Consider the following 13,246-nt stretch of genomic DNA (forward strand, 5'->3'; position numbering starts at 1 on the left):
TCCTGGTTTGTAATTAAGTAAGACAGGCGAGTAATTGGGCCTGAGTTATTAATTGGAAGGAAAATGGCAGCGTGTACAAGTGTGACTTCCCTCCACGTGTCTCCATCTTTAAAGCAGCCCTGCCCTGAGTTCTAAGACCTGAGCTGCCTGGTGTCATAGTGTCTGTCCCATGTCACGTGTGCGCTTCCAACCAATAGCGTGTTGAAAAGTAGTTCAGCCCAATGTCACAGCCATGTACATTTATTGGTATTCCTAGTTTTTTGGCCTGAGCTATGTGCCCTCAGGGCAGCACTTTCTGCCATTCAAAATTAGTACTTTTCAACTCTTCCTACAAATACTTCTGGGATTTATAATTTACCCCCAAATATTCCAGGACTGAAGTTAGAATAGAAAATGAGCATCCTGGAATGTTTGGTGGAAAGCTGCTCTTTGCCAAATATTCTAGGACTGGAGTTAGAATAATTAATTTGACCTTCCAGTGTACGCCACGCCCACTGCTGCCCAGGGGGTGCATTTCAGGGCAAGAGCAATTTATTTTACAGTTTTCGTTTATCATGTTGCAGATAATCTTTCTACGTTGTGCTCTAAAGGCACTTGTGATTAATTCACATTGGGTTTTCCTTAAGGTCATATACATATTGGGTCGTTACACGCACGGCACGAGTCGGGGGGGTGGGTACATGCCGGTAGACAGCGCCCACACACTATTTTCACTGGGTAGACGCCGTCCACCCTGCTAAGAAGTTGGGCCCCACAGAAATATGCTCAACTTATCCTGGTGTAATTTTCAGACACTGGGACACGTTCAGCAGCGCCTGCACGTTGTCTGCTTTCCATTCCCAGGAGCAACGTGCAGGTAGCAAGGTTTTTTTAAATTTTCACCTCCAGCCAGTGGCGTGACATTAGCCATGCGATGCGAGGGGTCCACCCTGATTTCCAGGGGTCCCCCTCCGGCACTGTGCATGGGTGGCAGACCCCTGGCCTAAGACCTCCTGACTGGGTCTGGAGTGTATGGTCCTCCTCCATGTTCTTTGCAGGAGGGCCCCCTCAAGTTTCGTTACACCACTGCACTCCACAGGTACTTAAGAGAGGTAGCTTTTGACTTTGTTCAGTCCCTGTATATAAGTGCATGCACTGTAAGAATGTAAGATGTGTTGATCTGTCCCAGTATTTATACAGATAATTTAAATAGCACTATTTTATTTCTTTTATAGTGCTATGCAACCCAATGCAGGGTGTCAGAGCTCTTTACGATACATACACATTATACATTGACAGTAAATCATGTAAGTGTGTAAATCAATGAACACGATGTGGTACATCAGACAGAGAGGGTTACACGATTTAGGAATCACATGTCAGTCACAGCTCACTGTGCTATATTAGAAAGATTAGAATTTATGAACTACAAGTAACAAAAGTATCTCTGAGTTGAAAGCAGTAACCAACTTGCCTATCTTCATAAAATAAAAATCTGTCATCTGCATGGTACATGATGTGCTTTGCAGGATGCACATTAACCTTCCATACTACTTTGATTCAAGTCTAGGACTAAACAAAACACAGATCTCTCCAGAAAATGTGATAACCTCCAGAGTTATCTTACCTATATTACTATCCATTGAGATTTTCTGGGCACACAAAGATCTCTGCAGCAGATGGCTTAAACCCATAAAATATTTAAAAATGCAGACTTTGCAACCAATTAAGCAGAACTACTACCATACTTTCCCTTGTTGCCAATTTCTTTGTGACAGGGTTTAAAATAAATAAATGAATGTATTAGTTAAGGCCAAGATTGTGCGTCCGGTTGCGCGACTTTTTTGGCACAATCCCAACCTGAAATTTAATTTGTTATATCTCGTAATGAGCTTGATGTACTCATAATGTATGTGGTCTTAATATCTGAAGTCACTTCTTGTGATGTCACTTCTAGTGAGGTCACATCTTGTGGTCACGTGCGATGCCACGCTCTTTGACGGCACGTGCCATGATGTCACTTGCATACTGCCTAACTTTGTTATTCCCTTCACTTATTTTTTTAGGACTTGTGCCCTGGTTACACGTGAAGTAAGCGACAATACAATAGGATGAATAATAGTAACAAAGATGCAGGCAAATCACAAATACAGATAAACCAAACTAGCAAAATAGAAGCCACAAGAGGTTTCCAAAGGTTACACATTTACAATAATTATGGAGTTGAGGGTAGGGGTTAGTATGTGCGGATGCTTGCCAACTTTGTGTATCTATCTCTTCTCTCCATTGTTAGGTTTGTGAGGCTGTTGGTGTGCAGAGTGAACTGTGTGGGAACTCATTGTCTTGTTTGGAACTGGATGGTTGTTCTGCACATTTTACAACAAGTATAATGCTGGGTTTAGGCACAGTCTAGTGTTGGTTCTGCTGTGCCAAATCCGGTGGAAGAGATCTATTCACTTTACCGCCTCCTCAATTTGATGTGATTCTCAATATTCTTTATCTTTGGCCAGGAGAGAATTCCAGAACATGGTTGTCCGTACAATGAAAGAAGTACAGTAAATGCACTTTTTATATTGAGGGGGGGGGGAGGACAGACAAAAGGGCCTGTTGTCAATGGAGGGCCCTCTTTTAAGTGTATTGGCAAAGTTTCAGTTGAAGGAAAGACGGTCTGATTTTGTTGAATTTGTGGACGAATGAACAAGCTTTGAAAGAAGTGCGTAAAGCAACGGGTACCCAGTGGAGAGCATACACAGGAGGAGTGATGTGGTCATGATGTGTTTGTCTGGTGGCCCCTTTCTGAATTTTCTGTAGTCTTTGTAATCTGTAGAGTGAGACTCCGGTGAAAAGATTGTTATCGCAGCCAGGTGAGACCGTACCAAGTAGGTGGCACTTTGGCCCTCTGAGAGAATCCTAGTTAAGAGAAAGAATGGAGCAGAGTTTGCTTGGTGAAGAAGTCACCAACATAATTGCACACCTCAAGGACCTCCACTGGCTCCCCATACACAAAAGCATTCAGTTCAAGCCTCAAACACACACATACAAATCACTACACAACATAGGCCCCACCCTCCACAACAACCACATGCACTTCACCAACCTCCCAGACATTTCTGCTTAGTCGTAATCCTATTAGCACACGTACCCTGCATACACAAATACAGAGCCAGAGGTTGCACCTTCTCGTACATCTCACCCAAAGCATGGATCGTTCTCCTACAGCACATCACTGCTTCGTGGAGTGATGTGGCTCACTGGTTAGAGGCGGCAGACCCGGAAGCAAAGAACGGCCCAGGATCAGGGTTCAATTCCCGATGCGGCAGGGTCGTGGACCAGGGTCAAAGGACTCGATAATTCTCGCCTCGGTGCCTACTCTAACCAGAGATCACACTCGGCAACTCTGGGCATTAGCTTGCCTCATCTCTACAACGGCCCCTCACATTCGCCGGGGATGCCTGGTTTCACCTTGGAGATACCCAGTAGGGACCATCTCACAGGGATAGCCAGGACGGGTTCCCCAGCGGTCTACAGCGCCACGACGCCTCAGGGCAGCAGTGCGCTTTACAAGACACATACATTTACATTTGACTTCCAAAAAAGCTGTAGACCTGGCTTTTCCCATAATTTCACCTTGGGAGACCACCATGTACCAGCCTGCAAAGCACCTGGATAACCTCACGGGTGAGTAGCGTGCTCTACAAATAGGCATAACATAACCTTTGGTATGTTATTGGATAGTTGATGAAGGTTTCCAAGGCCAGTAGGTGGACGGGCAATGCTTCACTCAGTTTTCACAGGCGATGATCTCTGTCTATGATGAATTGTGTTTGAGATGGTTCAGCAGCATCCCCAGTGGTCCAGTGCTTGGGTGCACAGCCCTAAACCATGCTAGATGTGTGAGCTTGAGAATAAATGTGTACGTAGATGATACAGAAAGTAAGGAAAAGACAAAGTTGGAATTAAGTTAAGGTTTATGGTAAGAGGTAGTGTTAAGGCTAATGTGCAGATTAGTGTAGATATTAGGTTTAGGACTAGGATTAGGCATAGGTTTAGATTTAAGGTTAGCATTTGAGTCAGGTTTAGGACAAAGGTAGATTTAACCCCTTCCGCACTCATGACAAGCTCAGCTCGTCATGAGTGACGACGCTCATACGCTCATGACGAGCTGAGCTCGTCATGTAACGCGTTTTTTAAAAAAAACGCAGCGCACAGCGGGAAAACCGCTAGCCCGCATGTGGTTAAAGTAAGATTTATGCTTGAGGGTTAACTGTTATCTTATTCACTGTTCTAGTATTTACAGTAGTGACTTTTTGATGTAGTGCCTTCTAAATAATGGTATCTCAGTGAAAAAGTATACAGTGATATACTGCCGCTCAAGAGTTCCAGTGCAAAAGGAAGTAGAGATATGAAGTGAAAATTGGATGGAGGGATCTCTTCAGTCTGGGTTGACGGGGTAGCTATCTGCATGATCTAGTCGAATTCTACCAATTGTTTAAAATAGCTAGGGTAGGTTTTGGTTCCACCGAGAGGAGTTTTTCTCTCACCTCATGCTATTGGCTGTTTGTTTATCATTCCGCATCAAGGACTTGCTTCCATTGAAATGCCAGAGGAACTATTCTACACCTGGGAAAATATTCAAACTAAAGATAGGCTATTAATCAGGATCTACACAAGACATTGCTCCTTTAGTAAGCTTTACTCACCCATGCACGTAAGTCGAAGGATCTAAGCCAAGTGCCCCCAGCCTTATCCACGCCCTGTCTCAGTACTCCTTTCATTTTATCTCCTGCAGTTTCCATGCGCCGTCTACTTTTGTCCTCTCACTTCTGTCTTCTCCATTTTGCCCTGAGGTTCTTGTCTGCTTATTCCACAGGTTGACTCTCATTCCCACTCAGCTCAGTGTCTACATCTCTCATTGAAAACTACTCCAAACTGTTCTCACTCGTAACATCTGCTCCAAACTTAACTTAGTGACATTGACCTAGACGCTCAATTTTCACACAATGCCAAGTCACGTAGAAGCGTATCATCCTATACAAAAAACCCACACCTATAACTCATTGAAGGCTACACACTATCCAGTGACAGCAAACTCACGTATGAGCGCAACATCCAGCACCAAGAACCCACACCTACAACTCATCAAAGCCAGCACACTATCCAGGCACAGCAACCTCACGTAGGAGCGCACCCTTCTATACCAAGAACTCACACCTACAACTCATCGAAGCCGACACACTTTCCAGGGACAGCAACCTCACGGAGGAGAGCAACATCCAACACCAAGAACCCACACCTACAACTCATTGAAGCTGGCACACTATCCAGGCATAGCAACCTCACGTAGGAACGCACCCTGCTATACCAAGAACTCACACCTACAACTCATCGAAGGGGACACACGATCCAGGGACAGCAACCTCACGGAGGAGAGCAACATCCAGCACCAAGAACCCACACCTACAACTCATTGAAGCCGGCACACTATCCAGTCACAGCAACCTCACGTAGGAGCGCACCCTTCTATACCAAGAACTCACACCTACAACTCATCGAAGCCGACACACTTTCCAGGGACAGCAACCTCACGGAGGAGAGCAACATCCAACACCAAGAACCCACACCTACAACTCATTGAAGCCGGCACACTATCCAGTCACAGCAACCTCACGTAGGAGCGCACCCTTCTATACCAAGAACTCACACCTACAACTCATCGAAGCCGACACACTTTCCAGGGACAGCAAACTCACGTAGGAGCGCACCCTTCTATACCAAGAACTCACACCTACAACTCATCGAAGCCGACACACTTTCCAGGGACAGCAACCTCACGGAGGAGAGCAACATCCAACACCAAGAACCCACACCTACAACTCATCAAAGCCAGCACACTATCCAGGCACAGCAACCTCACGTAGGAGCGCACCCTTCTATACCAAGAACTCACACCTACAACTCATCGAAGCCGACACACTTTCCAGGGACAGCAACCTCACGGAGGAGAGCAACATCCAACACCAAGAACCCACACCTACAACTCATCAAAGCCAGCACACTATCCAGGCACAGCAACCTCACGTAGGAGCGCACCCTTCTATACCAAGAACTCACACCTACAACTCATCGAAGCCGACACACTTTCCAGGGACAGCAACCTCACGGAGGAGAGCAACATCCAGCACCAAGAACCCACACCTACAACTCATTGAAGCCGGCACACTATCCAGTCACAGCAACCTCACGTAGGAGCGCACCCTTCTATACCAAGAACTCACACCTACAACTCATCGAAGCCGACACACTTTCCAGGGACAGCAACCTCACGGAGGAGAGCAACATCCAACACCAAGAACCCACACCTACAACTCATTGAAGCCGGCACACTATCCAGTCACAGCAACCTCACGTAGGAGCGCACCCTTCTATACCAAGAACTCACACCTACAACTCATCGAAGCCGACACACTTTCCAGGGACAGCAACCTCACGGAGGAGAGCAACATCCAACACCAAGAACCCACACCTACAACTCATTGAAGCCGGCACACTATCCAGTCACAGCAACCTCACGTAGGAGCGCATCATCCTACACAAAGAACCCACATCTAGAAGTCATTAAAGCTGGCACACTATCTAGGCACAGCAACCACACGTAGGAGAGCAACATCCAGCACCAAGAACCCACACCTACAACTCATTGAAGCCGGCACACTATCCAGGCACAGCAACCTCACGTAGGAGAGCAACATCCAGCACCAAGAACCCACACCTACAACTCATTGAAGCTGGCACACTATCCAGGCACAGTAACCTCGCGTAGGAGAGCAACATCCAGCACCAAGAACCCACACCTACAACTCATTGAAGCAGGCACACTATCCAGTCACAGTAACCTCACGTAGGAGCGCATAATCCTACACAAAGAACCCACATCTAGAAGTCATTAAAGCCGGCACACTATCCAGGCACAGTAACCACACGTAGGAGCGCATAATCCTACACAAAGAACCCACATCTAGAAGTCATTGAAGCCGGCACACTATCCAGGCACAGCAACCACACGTAGGAGAGCAACATCCAGCACCAAGAACCCACACCTACAACTCATTGAAGCCGGCACAGTAACCTCACGTAGGAGAGCAACATCCAGCACCAAGAATCTACACCTACCTGTTTATGTAACACTGAGACATCCTTAACACATGAATCACAGTATTTGCTGTCCTTGGGGTGAAAGGTGTGGGGGAGGGAGAGGGGACATGGGGGCTCTGCTGTACTATTTTGGGCACGTTTAAGACATTGGTGGTTGGTGTATTTCAGATATTGTTTCCATCGTTTCAGATGTGAACCCACACATCACTGGCTGCTGAGCCCAGGTGAGACATGACAAGTAAAGGCACGGCTGTGTCGGGGTGTCTAAGCCTAAAACACACATCTTCTGCTGAAATGTGTGCTGAAGGAATACTGGCCTCATAACAGTATGAAAACCCCAGGATGGCGGTCTGTCGCCCCCTCCACTATCAGATGAGCCATCACGGGAAGGGAGCAGCCCAGGCTGTTTACCCCAAGACTCCGCTCTCCTCAGGCCCCCCCACCTCCCGCTACTAATAAATGTAGTATTTTTCACAAAAGAAGGCTTAGCATGGTTTTCTTCTGATATACTCTCGATAAGGCAGATAACCTTAGCTGCCACAAGGGGTCACTGTCACCATTAAACTAGAGGAGGGCCCCACATCCAGGTGGCGATCCCAGCCCCACAAAAGCTGCTCACAGGGATGTTTGCAGTAATGGGTGATTCCTAGCCACAGTGTTGGTGAAAGGGCATTCAGCATTTTGATGCTACATTAGGGGGATTCTCATGAGACTATTTGGGGGCAAGTGGGTGACATTTTAAAAACTGATTGTGTTTAATTTTTGTAAATTTAAAGACCTTCGTGCGTATATTGCCCTCGGTAAAGGCATATGTGGGAGAGAGGAACATATCTTTAGGCGGGGGAGGGAGCCATCGGGAAAACATGCACTCTCGGAGCGAGCTGAAACAAAATGAAACAAGCATTGAAAATGCAATAGGTCTTGCCTTTGATTAAGTTGAAACCATTTGCTTTGCTAATGGTATTGTATTCTAGCTTAGCATTATTTAGTGTACATTTGTGATATGTTGTAGTTGTATGTAGTTAGAATTGTTTTGTTAGCTGTGTAGTAGTTTAAAGCATAGCGTTAGTAGGAAAAGAGCAGTGTTTCAGATTTGGGAGGTGAATGATTAGAAGAATAGTATGTGTGTTAATTTCGTATAGTGAGGATTACAATAGCATGAGGCAGACAAAAGGGGCGAGGGGAGAGCAAATATATGCCCATATCACAAATATAAACTAAATAATGCAAAGCTAGAATACAATACCATTAGCGAAGTAAATGGCTTTAACTTAATCAAAGGCGAGACCTATTGCATTTTCAATGCTTGTTCTCTTTTGCCCCCACTTTTCTGATCCTTCTTCCTGCACTCCCCGTCGCTAATGCTCCCGCTGCCCCTCCCCCCTAGCGTGTCACTCACAGTTGACCACCCTCCTCCTGACCACTACTTAATGGCGACCGCTGGCACGCCAAAGGCAAACCCATGAGCGACCGTCCACGACCCGACCCCAACCAGCGCCAGGGACCCAGGTCCCCCGACCCCCCGCCGTTACGACCCCAGCACCCTCCACACTCTTAAACCCCGGACGCAGCAACAACTGCCAGCTCTCGATGCAGAGCAACACCCAATGCCCGATCTCCTGCTGACACTGCCGCCACGCCTTCACCCACCTCCGGACCCCAGCAGCAGCCACCAGCCCGCCAACGCACTCAAGCCACTGAACTTCATTCTCCTCAACGTGCGTTCGCTGCACAGACATGCCCGACGTCGCTTTCCTCACAGAGTCCTGGACCAATGTCAACTCATTACCTGACAACGCAACCGCCATCCCAGACGGATATAAGATCCTGGAAAAGACCGCCCCACCCGCCCAGGAAGAGGCATCGCCATCATCCACAAAAGCTCCCTCCGCATGACAACCAATGACCCGGACGATGCCTCCCCTTATGGAACATCTCCACTTCCAGATACAGATCAACCTCAAAACAACGCTACGCGTAACTCTTGTCTACAGAGCGTCTGGCCCCCGCCCTCATTTCACCATCATCGATGACCTCATCGCGCCCTCGCCTCCACAGACTACATACTACTCGGAGACCTAAACTTCCACCACCGCTCTCCTAGAGTACCTCACCAACATAGGACTGAAGCAACTTGTCTCCGCCCCCACCCGAACAGCAGGACACACTCTCAACCCAGTCTTCTCAGGAGGAAACAGCCTTTTCTTCAGCCACACCACAGAACTGCTGTGGATGGACCACTACTGCATCCATTTCTCCTTAGAAAACCCACCGCACACAAGCACACGTGCCGCCTTCCACGCAGAAGATAGAACAGTCACCGAAGAACACCTCACCTCCCCCCAACGACGCTAGACGCCAACACCGCGGCAAGCAACCTCCGCTGATGGATAACCAACTGCGCTAACACCCCCCCCCCCCTCCAGAAGTCTACAGGACGACACTACAAGAAAACAAGCTGGTTCCCCACAGCACTCCAAGAATCCAAGCGCTCCTTCTGATGACTTGAAAAGACATGGAGAAACAGCAAAACCCTTGAAGCTCGCACGCCTACAAAATGGCCACCACAGCACACCACCAACTCCTCAAATCCACAAAATGCAACTTACTCCAAGACAGAAGACTCTCCAACGCCCACAACTCAAAGGAACTCTTCTCCATCATACAGGAATTTGCCAAACCTGACAGCGAAACCACAGATGTCCAACCCTCCCAAGACCTCTGCAACAGGCTCAGCACCTTCTTTCCCCACAAGACGCTTTACAACAACTTCAACGACCAAGCACCTCTACACCACCTCAACTCTCACCCCCAGTGACACCACCCAACAGACCCTACTCATGTGAATCCCACTTGCGACAGAAGACAACTTAAAGACCATGAAGAGCATCCACTCTGGAGCACCCTCAGACCCCTGTCAGCCCTATATCTTCCACAAGGCGGCCACAACTATCGCACCTGAGCTATGTTGAACGATCAACTGCTCCCTCAAGACCGCCAAATTTCCTGATGACTGAAAGCACGCCAAAGTCAACCCCCTCCTGAAGAAACCCTCCGCAGACCCGATAGACCTCAAAGAACTTTAGGCCCATTTTGCTGCTTCCATTCGCAGCCAAGGTAATCAAAAAGGCCGTCAACACTCAACGAGCAAGCTTCATTGAAGCCAACAACTAACAACGTCCTAGACATCTCCCAATGCAGATTCTGCAGCAACCATAGCACCGAGACAACCCTCCGAGACCACCACTGACAACATCCGTTCCCACCTCGACTGGGGCCATACAGCAGCCCTCATCCTCCGGGACCTATCGGCAGCCTTCAACACCGTCTTCCCACTGCACACTAGCCACCAGACTCCACAGCACCAGCATCCGAGAAAAGGCCCTAGACTGAATACGCTCATTCCTCACAGGAAGAACACAGAAAGTCAGACTCCCGCCCTACCTCTCAGAACCGACAGAGACCAGATGCGGAGTACTCCAGCAGGGTTGGATTAGGATTAAAAATCGGGCCGGGCACGCAAAAAAATAAGTGGCCCACATTTGCATATTGCCTTTCCGCAAAACACAGCTTCTGTGAAATTTTATTAAAAAAAGGGGGAGGGCTAAAAAAAAAATGCACGGATTAGTTTACACTGGTGAAACACACCTGAAAACAAGTGAGGCCACTTCTGCTCAGGCCCCCTGCCCTCGCTCAATATGCATATATTAATGGGCCGACCCAGCGAGAGAAAGGGAGTAACACCTCTGCCCGTTGATAACAGGGAGGTAATGGACACCCATCTGCCTCCAGAAAGGCCACTCAGGCACCCACTGGGCCGCTGGCTGTATCCTAACAACGCAGAAACCACCCAAATCAGCCCCCCAGACTGCTAAAAAAAAGCAGCCCACAGCTGGAACTGGACACCAGCCCCTCTGGCCTTGCCTGAGTGCCCGCATTACCAATCTGACGCTGTACCCCAGGGATCCTCCCTCAGCCCCATCCTCTTCAACATCTACATGGCCCCCCTCGCAAACATTGTCAAAAACCACGGGCTCAACATTATCTCCTACACTGAAGACACCCAGCTCATCCTCTCCCTCACCAAGGAATCCAACATCACCAGGCACAACTTCCAATGAGTGATGAAAGCTGTCAGCACCTTGGATGAAGGACAGCTGCCTGAAACTCAACTCAGAGGAAACAGAAGTCCTCATCCTCGGCTCCACCCCCTCAGCTTGGGACGACACCTAGTGGCACTCTCCCTTGGAAAAACACCCATCTCGACAGATCATGCACGTAACCTCGGCATCATATTGAACTCATCGCTCACTATGAACTGTCAAATGAACGCCGTATCCTCAGCCTGCTTCAACACCCTTTGTATACTCCGTAAAACATTCGGATGGATCCCCTCTGAATCCAGAAAAACTGTCACGAATGCCGTCATCATCAGCAGACTGCACTATGGCAATGCCCGCTATGCCGGAATTAACAAAAAACTCCTCCGCAAGCTCCAGACGGTCCAGAACGCCACATCAAGACTAATCCTTGACATCCCCCTGGCACACCATGTCACCCAACAGCTCTGCGATCTCCACTGGCTCCCCGTCAAAAGAAGAATAACTTTCAACCTGCTCACGCACGCATACAAGGCCCTCCACAACATCGGACCACATTAACTCAAAAAACGTCTCCTTCCACGCCCCCCAAGATAAACCTCTGTTCAGCTGACCTCTCCCTGGCCACCGTCCCACGCATCTACAGGACTAGAGTGGGTGGAAAGCCGCCTCCTACCTCGCACCCAGGACCTTCCACTCCACCTCTGGCAAAGTCCCACTCTGCTCCAGGTCATGAAAAACCTCAAGACCAGGCTCTTCAGGTGCCCCCAACGGAACTGCACACTCCCTCCTCCCCCCATAGCGCCTTGAGACCGTAACAGGTGAGTAGTGCGCTTTACAAACCCCTGATTTATTGATTGATCCTTCTGATGACCCATCTGAATGAGCCGGCTCAGGTCTGAGATGAAAAACTTGGAATCTGGAACGCCACCCTGGACTACTGAAGGCACAGGAGTGCCCATCAGTGGCAGATGTTGCCCTGTTTAAATGGCAGTAAGATAAAATGAGTCAGTTATGTTCCATGTTCTTGTGGCCTCGCCTGTCCCAGCTTCCTACCATATGTTACAGGTTACTCCTTTGTCTATTCTTCTGGACTTCTGCCAATCGGTGTGAGAGTACTCAGTGTGTGTTATGTTGTGTTGGTGTGGTGTTGGTTTCACAGCAGCCCTTGACTGAGTAACGGGACATGGGCACCAAAACGTGTTGTCTAGTTGTTTCTGAAGTTACCAAGTTGAAGAAGTGGATGCCAAACAGTGACAAGATGGCGCCCAGCAATCACCCCCTGTTATCGATTGTCTCCTAAAATAGAGGTTGCCTCGCCCTTTGAAAGAAAGACCCCTAAACTTGGACAAAACTCAAGTGGGTCGTCTGAAGACTCCTGGTAGCTTGAAGCAACCATGGCACTGGCTTTACATTTTATTTTTTTAGCTTTTCCTTTTTGTGTTACTTCAGCAAGAAAGCAGAAGTTGCGCGAGGCAGCATCACCGCCTCCGCTGTGGTCGGCGACACAGGAAGTGGTGAGACACGTATCGCGCTCGTTGCGACGACAATGGGGACTGGGGGCGACCTCAGACACGGAAGAGAGGGCCAGGAAACCTAAGGCAAATCAGAGGGCGGCGTGACACAACGGCCCGAGCCTGGGGTGTGGAGAGGAGGCAAGCGCCCCACGGGGCGGTGAGGCGCCATCTTTGAAGGCCAGGGGCAGGGCGGCCTGCTGCAGACGCAGAAAGAAGGGAGTGCACCGAGAAGGAAGCATGGAGCCCACCCGGAGGACGCTGTGAGGTAGGCCGAGGAGACACGCCAGGGGGTGGGGGAGGTCTCTTCCCGCAAGAACTGCAGGGCTGTGAGATGACCGGTGCAAAAGATGGTCTGTGAGGCAGGGGAGAGGACACGCGACCATAGCACCGTTTTATTTCAGGAGTGCCTGTGCGCCAGAGTGCAGCGTCATCAAAGGTACAAAGTGCATCGTGTGGGCGATAAAGAGTAACAAAAAAAGGGAAGAGATTTATGGGAGC

The 13,246-nt window shown here is 48.8% G+C and overlaps 1 protein-coding gene across 2 annotated transcripts in view; it reads left to right on the forward strand.

Moving 5' to 3' along the window:
• The window catches only part of GPSM3 (G protein signaling modulator 3), a 100,373-nt gene that overhangs the window by 10,222 nt on the left and 76,905 nt on the right, over positions 1–13,246 (forward strand). Inside the window, exon 1 of one of the 2 annotated variants that reach the window (XM_078645860.1) lies at positions 12,760–13,013. The exons of the other annotated variant lie outside the window; for it this stretch is intronic. The gene's annotated coding sequence lies outside the window, so the exon portion shown is untranslated. Of the gene's footprint in view, positions 1–12,759; positions 13,014–13,246 lie in introns of those variants that run through there. 2 annotated transcript variants of the gene reach the window in all.

This window comes from Lissotriton helveticus, chromosome 5_1 (assembly GCF_964261635.1).
Source record: "Lissotriton helveticus chromosome 5_1, aLisHel1.1, whole genome shotgun sequence".
In the NCBI taxonomy this organism is placed as follows: Eukaryota; Metazoa; Chordata; class Amphibia; order Caudata; family Salamandridae; genus Lissotriton; species Lissotriton helveticus.